Here is a 7,074-nt window from a genome sequence, read left to right as displayed (position 1 = left end):
AAATGCTCTAATGACAGCTGCTAGTTCAGCTACTTGTGGTGATCCTTGGATTACCTTGATGTCAGATTCCCACTATTGCGTCTTTGGATTTTTCCAAGTGATTACGAACTTCTTACTCTTTCCCGAGCCATCGGTAAAAATGGTTAGAGCATCAAGGGGTTTTCTACTTTGAATCTCTCGAGGGATGAAAGAGAATGCCAGATTAAACAATGCATGTTTTGGGTACTGATTTGAGATTTGGCCTGAGTAACTATCTAATGAAAATTGTAAATTTATATTATTTTGGAGTAGGTGATCTAATGTGTCAGTTGTTACAGGTAAGTAGATGTATGCAAAGTCACATCCTGCCAGGGTGCGGAGCCTTGCTCTACCCTTCATGATAATTTTTGCCATTAGTTCTTGTGGCTGTGTGATGGTTTTAGGTGGTTGGAGTGGAAGGAACACCCATTCAATTATGATGAGGGGTTCCTTCTGCTCTTTGTCCCACTGAAATATGAGGCCGTGAAAGCGTGGTACCTTTCCTAGAATGACAAACTTAAAGGGTAGTGAGGGCTGATACCTGTGTGCTTGTCTGGTGGAAATGAGCTCTTGTATCTTTTTGAAAGACTGCCTTGCCTCTTCTGTCAGGGATCTAGGAGATGCTGGACCGCCTTCCCCTTTTAACAGGTTTGCAATAGGAGCTACATCCTCTGTGGTGAGTCCTAACCTCTGTCTGAAATAAGTTAGTGTCCCACAGCTCTGTTGCACTTCCTCCAGTATTTTTGGGTTACTATTAATGGTGACAGGTGTTGGGGTGATAGAAGTCTCTGTGATTTTGAGTCTGAGATATTTCCAAGGGCTTGTTCTCTGCATTTTTTCTGGTTGTAATTCAAAGCCCTTGGCCTCTAGGGCCTCAATCACCATGTTAAGTGTCTGCTCGAGATACTGATTATTGGGAGCACACACCAGCACATCATCCATATAATGTAGGATGATGGCTTTCTCTGCTTTGGCACGGATGGGAGATAGAATTTTAGCAATATACTCTTGGCAGAGAATTAGGGAATTTTTCATACCTTGGGGAAGCACAAGCCAACGGTAGCATTCCATGGGAGTTTCACCATTATTAGAGTTCACAGAAAATGCAAATCGAGGGGCATCTGCAGGGTGGAGTGGAATATGAAAGACACAATCTTTAATGTCAAGAACAGCTCAATGCCAATGTTGTGGGAGCATTGAAGGTGATGGCATACCTGGCTGAAGGGGTCCCATGTCTTCAATAACTTTATTAACTTCTCTAAGATCTTGGAGTAGCCTGTATTTGTCCTTTCCCGGTTTTTTTATTACAAACACGGGTGTGTTCCATGGGCTGTTAGTTGGAACTATATTTCCTTTAGCCAATTGTTCAGCTACTAATGTTTTGAGTGCCTCTAAGTTTTCTTTTTTTAAAGACCACTGTTTAACTTGCACGGGTTCATCTGTTTTCCAAGTTAATTTTTGTGGATGGCACTCTGCTTCAGTGGCCTGCAAGAGAAAATTTTGATATCTAGGGCTGATATCAATTTTTGTTCCCCACTGAGACATGGCATCCCTTCCCCACAGGGTGAATTTGGTGTCTAGGACATATGGACGAAGTGTCGCTATTTGTCGTTCGGGACCTTCAATTTGAATGGTGTTTTTGGATTGCTTCGCAATTTGGGTACCTCCAATCCCTTGTATGATACCCTGAGACTGCAATTCCCATTGTGCAGGCCACTTATCAAATGGAATGACAGACACATCAGCACCTGTGTCTATCATTCCCATTATACTGATTTTATGTTATTTGTGACGGCGCTTACATTCCACTACAGGTTTGTAGTTTCCCAAAACCTCAGTCCAACAGATAGCTGGGATATGACCATCTGTGGGCAGGTATTTGGGCAGTGGAATGGCCTGTGCAATGACTTGACCCTTTTGCATAAAGTACGGTGGATATATACATTGTACCATTAGGTTAGAACACCTATTCTGATCCACTTTCATGAGTGTGAGTGTAACCTCTAACCCAGCAGGTGTTTCCCAAGTGTCCCCAATAACAAAAAGGTATGTAAAGTCTGGCATGTGGTCCACATTCTGGAATGAGATGGGTATCACAGTCTGTTTGCTGTTGTTTAAATGGTGTGTTTCATCACAGGTTACCTTAAACCTGAGTCCAGGAGTCCAAGTTGCTTTGTCTTCAGCTCTATTTATGTCTGTACGTGGAGCTGTTAGGATGCGTTGAGTCACTAGTTTCCCTGCTGTTGGCCTAGGGAAACAGTCTTTGGAGAGTTTTTATCAGTAGTTATAATTGTTCTGCAATTGCGAGCTACATGTCCCTTTTTCTGACAACGATAGCATATAGGGTTACCTTGAGATTGAGTTTCCCCTGCACCCATAGCACTCTTCACAACTTCCCCAACCATCCCCACTATTTTCAAAAAGGGAGCAGCTGTGTTCAGCTGCACCTTCTTTGTACAGACTTCGAGGATGGATTCAACAGTCGGAGGGGGATGCAAAGGGAGAGTGAGGATGACTTGTTTGCAAGCATCATTCGTATTCACTTGGAGCAGTTCGAGTAGGAGCGCTTGTGGGAGGTCAAGATTAGGGATCTGGGAAAAGATAGCTTCGCGCAAACGGTTATAAAAGTGAAAAATATTTTCATTTGGCAATTGTTTGATGTTGGTATAATGAGATGTAGGTGTCTGAGGTGGTAGTAATGTTAAGGCCTTTTCAGCAGCATGTGTGATTTCAGTAAGAACTGGACTAGGGATAAGCATTGCTTGTTTTTGAGGATTTTCCATATTATTGTCACCAGATAAAAGGTCTAATGTGATATAATTGTTGTCAAAGTCCAGGTAATTATCTGGAGCTTGCCACAAAATTTGCAATAAATCAGATAAAATTTTTTTCTATTGTTGTTTCCACAACACAAAATCACCAGATGTGAAAAGAGTTTGCAATATTGTAATTAGATCACGAGGTACAAGTAAGTGAGTTGCAAAAGTAGCACTTAAAAGGCTCTTAAAATAGTTACTATGCATACCAAATTCCTTAATTGCCTTGCACAAATCCTTAATATTAGAATAAGGAAAGGGTGTCCAGGCAGGGTTCGCTCCTGTGCTAGTACGAGAGAGTGTAGTAGTAGCAGCCGGAGGTACTTCCTGGTAACCATGGGTTTCAGGATTTAAGGGGGTAGTCACATGACTGTTGGAACCTGGGGCGGGACAATGGGAAGCAGGGGCAGGGAGTGGAGGGGCAGGGGCAGGGAGTGGAGGCGGGGATGCGGCGGGAGGAGGGGAGGAGGTGGGGGTGGGGTTTTGGGAGGCAAGGGCGGTACTTGCATCGTGAGTGGGAACAAAGGGAGGGGTGAAACACAACGCTGTGGGAGCGGGGTTGGGAGCGGGGGCAGGTTCTGACGCAGGAGTGGGAGGGGGTGGGGACAAGAAGGGATTTGTGGGGTGGGGGAGAAAGGGATTGTGGAAGGTGTAGTTCGGAGACGAAGAAACATTGCATCCGCCATTATCAGAGACAAACAAACTTGGAGAAAAGGGGTTGGGGGGAGGGGGCTTTTTACGGGATGCGGGCACATGGCAATGGCTTTCCCTGGGAAAAAAGAGGTATGGGGAGAAGGGGTTTTTACACATGCTTAAAACATGAGGACACAAACTGGGGACAAAGGAGTAGAGAAAAGGGGTTGGAAAGGTCCTGGGACGGGCTCCGGAGTCCCGTCCAAGGCAGGGTGCTGAGGAAACACGGGTGAGCCAGGAGGACGATAGCTCTCCTGTGCTGAAAAGCAGTCTCCTCTAGCTGTGTTTTCCAGCGTAGGGGAAGAGGGGTCAGGGACACAGTGGTTGGAAGAGGGTGTAAGGGAATTAACTGGGGGTTTTTGCATTGGCTTTTCATGTACTGATTTTTTTCACTGCAAAGTATAACTTAGTTTCAAAATTTTTTCCTCTCCTCTTACTGTTTCATCTCCCGATCGTCTGAGAGAGAAGAGTTTTCTCCCCACCTTATCCCAAAATTCAGAAGATCTCATATCCTCGGAGATCAGATTAGGAAAGTACTGGAAAAGCCATCGTACAAAAGATTGAACTAGATTTTTAGGGTATTTATGCCCAGAACAAGAAAGGTAGCTTTGAACTTGGTAGTATATTTCTCTATGGTGTGCAGGAACCTCAGATCCCATGACGAATGCAGCACCACAAACCTCAGCCCCAAATCAGGAAAAAGAGGAAGAAAAAAAGAGAAAGTTTGCACTGGAACCAGCTTAAGACAGGAGCCCCTATACCAGCAGGGAAATACTCACCAGAAATCTGGATTTTACCACAGGAAAGCAGGTCCAGAGAAAAAAATAAGCAAAGAGGGTCTTCTACATTCCAGCTGTTCCCTCGCCACGTGGTGTGGGGGAGGGTACAGGCTGAGACTCTGGGCTCCCTGTTACGCAAATGTAACAGCTCGCTACAAAGAGCTGGCACAGCAGGAGGTGCAGAGCTAACTCCAGCAGACACGCAGCTGCTGGGACACCCTAAAAGTCTCTCAGAACCGAGGTTCAGAGATAGCACGCTGGGTGCCAAATGTGGAATACTCACAGCTTTTTACTGGCTAGCAATCGTAGTTCAATGCCTTAGAAAGCCTCAAGCAGCCTAGAGAGGTAGCATGGGCAATCTAGCATATCAGTAGCTCTAAAAGTGGCAAATAGAAGCTGCAAAACTGATACCACCAGTAGAAGCAAAGAGGGAGGAATATAGCCTTTGTTTTGCCTAATTCCTGCAATTACAAGCTTTCAATCAGAAACAGAAACACACAGCTGTTTGCAGAAGGATTGCAAAGCCAAAGAGGGTGGGCCCCTTCTCGGGTCCTTCTTTTATTCGGAGAAGGGGAAAGGGGAGAACTGGGGGCGGACCCGGGGTGACTGGCCAATCAGACACTGCTAAAGAGTTTGAGTTACATTTGGTTTTGGCCATGCTTGGAACAAAGGAGTTCAGAGCACATGGCAGAGGCAAGTCCTGGCTTGTTTGACCAGGGAGGGAGAAGGGCAGCTGGAATCCGGCAGCAACACTTTTCCTTTCCTTGGTTCAGAGGCTACAGTGTCGAGCCTTGGACTGCCTTGAGGCGAACTGAGCAGCCACTTTGTCGGAGACCGAGGACTCTGCTCCAGTCTAAAGCCCCTGCGAGCCAGGCTGAGTGGGGAGAGAAAAAACACCGAGACTTCAGCCCAGCTGCTTCACTGCCGTGACCGTTTCCGTGGAGCCCTGCTGTGTGTGATAGAGGAATCTACAAGCTGAATTTTCAGCTGCATAATATTGAACATTTATTAGTAGAACAAAGGCATATCACAGCGCTGGGAAGCTTAGCAATATTGCCAGACGCGCCGTTCCATTCATTTTACTGTAAACCTAAATACTTTCTTAAAATGTTACATATTCATTAAGCCCAGAAAGCAATTTACACTTCACTCAACTTTCCCCCCTCTCTGGTCCCTGCCCCCTTCTGCCAGCATGACGCCGTCTTGGTCCTCTGGATAGCAGCAGAATTGAAGACAGACCTCCCCCTCCAGTGCCTCCTCAGTCTCCAACCTAATTTGTAGTTGACAGTTTCCTTGGGAGGTGTGAGTTTTGATGAGATAACAGACTTCCTGGGGAATCACGGGGGTAGAGGTTAAATGATTTGCTAAGGAGCTGCTTGTTAAAACAATGCATATAGCTTGCTCAACACTTATTGTGCCTACCAAGCAGAAAGGGAAGATGCAAGACTATTCATAAGGGGAAGGAACCGTGACCAAAGATCCTGTTTTCGAACCTGAAACCAACTCAAACCAACCTTGAAGTTTGCACTTGGGCCAGGGACATAAAGAGCATGTGCAGGGAAGCAAGGTGAAAAGTTCAGCCCGAGAAAGACTCCTTACTTCATCTGAGGAAGATTCTTACTTCATCCCAGAGACCCCTGCCCATGACCACCAGAAGACTCTGCAGAAGCGCAATGCAGATGTAAATGACTTTTGGGCTCATTATAATACGAGGCGAGGCTAGGCAGGGCTAAGTAATGAATATATATAGACGTATTGGGAAACTTAATGAATATGGAGCTTGTAACTCGATATATACCAAGCTGAATGCAGCTGTCGGCATGCATGACTTTGGAGGAGCTATCCCCCGTGCGTCCCAGCACTGGAATAAACATACCTACTTTACTACTTATTCCAGTGGTGGAGTCTTTTCCGCGTATCATTTTGGTGAGCCAGCAGGAGGAACTCTGTCCAGCTGCAGGATCAGCTGAGGAGCGGAGTCCTAGGTGCGTCCTTGAGCTTTCCTGGAGGAACTCCACCTCTCACTGCGGGGGCAGACAACAACCTGATGGGACTGCGGATAAAACTGTATGTTCTGGATTTAGGGTGCCTGTAAATTGTATGCGTGGCCAGGGCTGCTGGTAAGCTGCACAGAGACGTCTGGTGCACAGCGTAGTACCTATGTGGGTAAAGTTAGAGCTTGCAAGCAGCCGGCTACGGCAGCCAGCAGGGGGGAGTCACCGACCGATAGAGTGGCTGCTAGCCACCCTGAGAGTGGATCGGGTGATTCCGGGTGGGGTTTCTGCCAGAACTTGATGATTGTATTGGGGAGAATAAATAAGCAGGACCCTGAAGTTATCAAAAGTGAGTGTTATGAATATTTTGGCTACTAGTAGCTGATTTGATTATTGTTGGGTTGCTTATATGTCTGTGTGGATATTGGCTGTTGTTGGACTGCTTTTATGTGTATGTGGCTGTATATTAGCTGGCTTGTTTGTAGATTTGAGATGTGTACATTGTCGTGTGTTGTTTGAGTATGTTGTATTGAAGCAGTTGTATTGAAGCAATGCTAGATTATTGATTTTTGTGCTATTTGAATTAGAATTGTGGCTAGGTGAGAGGTTAGAAGAACCCCTCCCCCTCAGTGGTTTGGCCTTGATTCTTGGGAATTCGTAAATCCAATAGAACATTGGATAGAGAGAAGAGGCGAACGAGTTCCTTTGGAGGGAATATATAGAACCTCTGCAGGAAGATTAGTAGCTTTAGATTGGGAACAACCAGCAGCAGAG

This window comes from Aphelocoma coerulescens (assembly GCF_041296385.1).
Source record: "Aphelocoma coerulescens isolate FSJ_1873_10779 chromosome W unlocalized genomic scaffold, UR_Acoe_1.0 ChrW_unloc_scaf_1, whole genome shotgun sequence".
In the NCBI taxonomy this organism is placed as follows: Eukaryota; Metazoa; Chordata; class Aves; order Passeriformes; family Corvidae; genus Aphelocoma; species Aphelocoma coerulescens.
The sequence above is the reverse complement of the archived record's forward strand: the minus strand, read 5'-3'. Positions refer to the sequence as shown.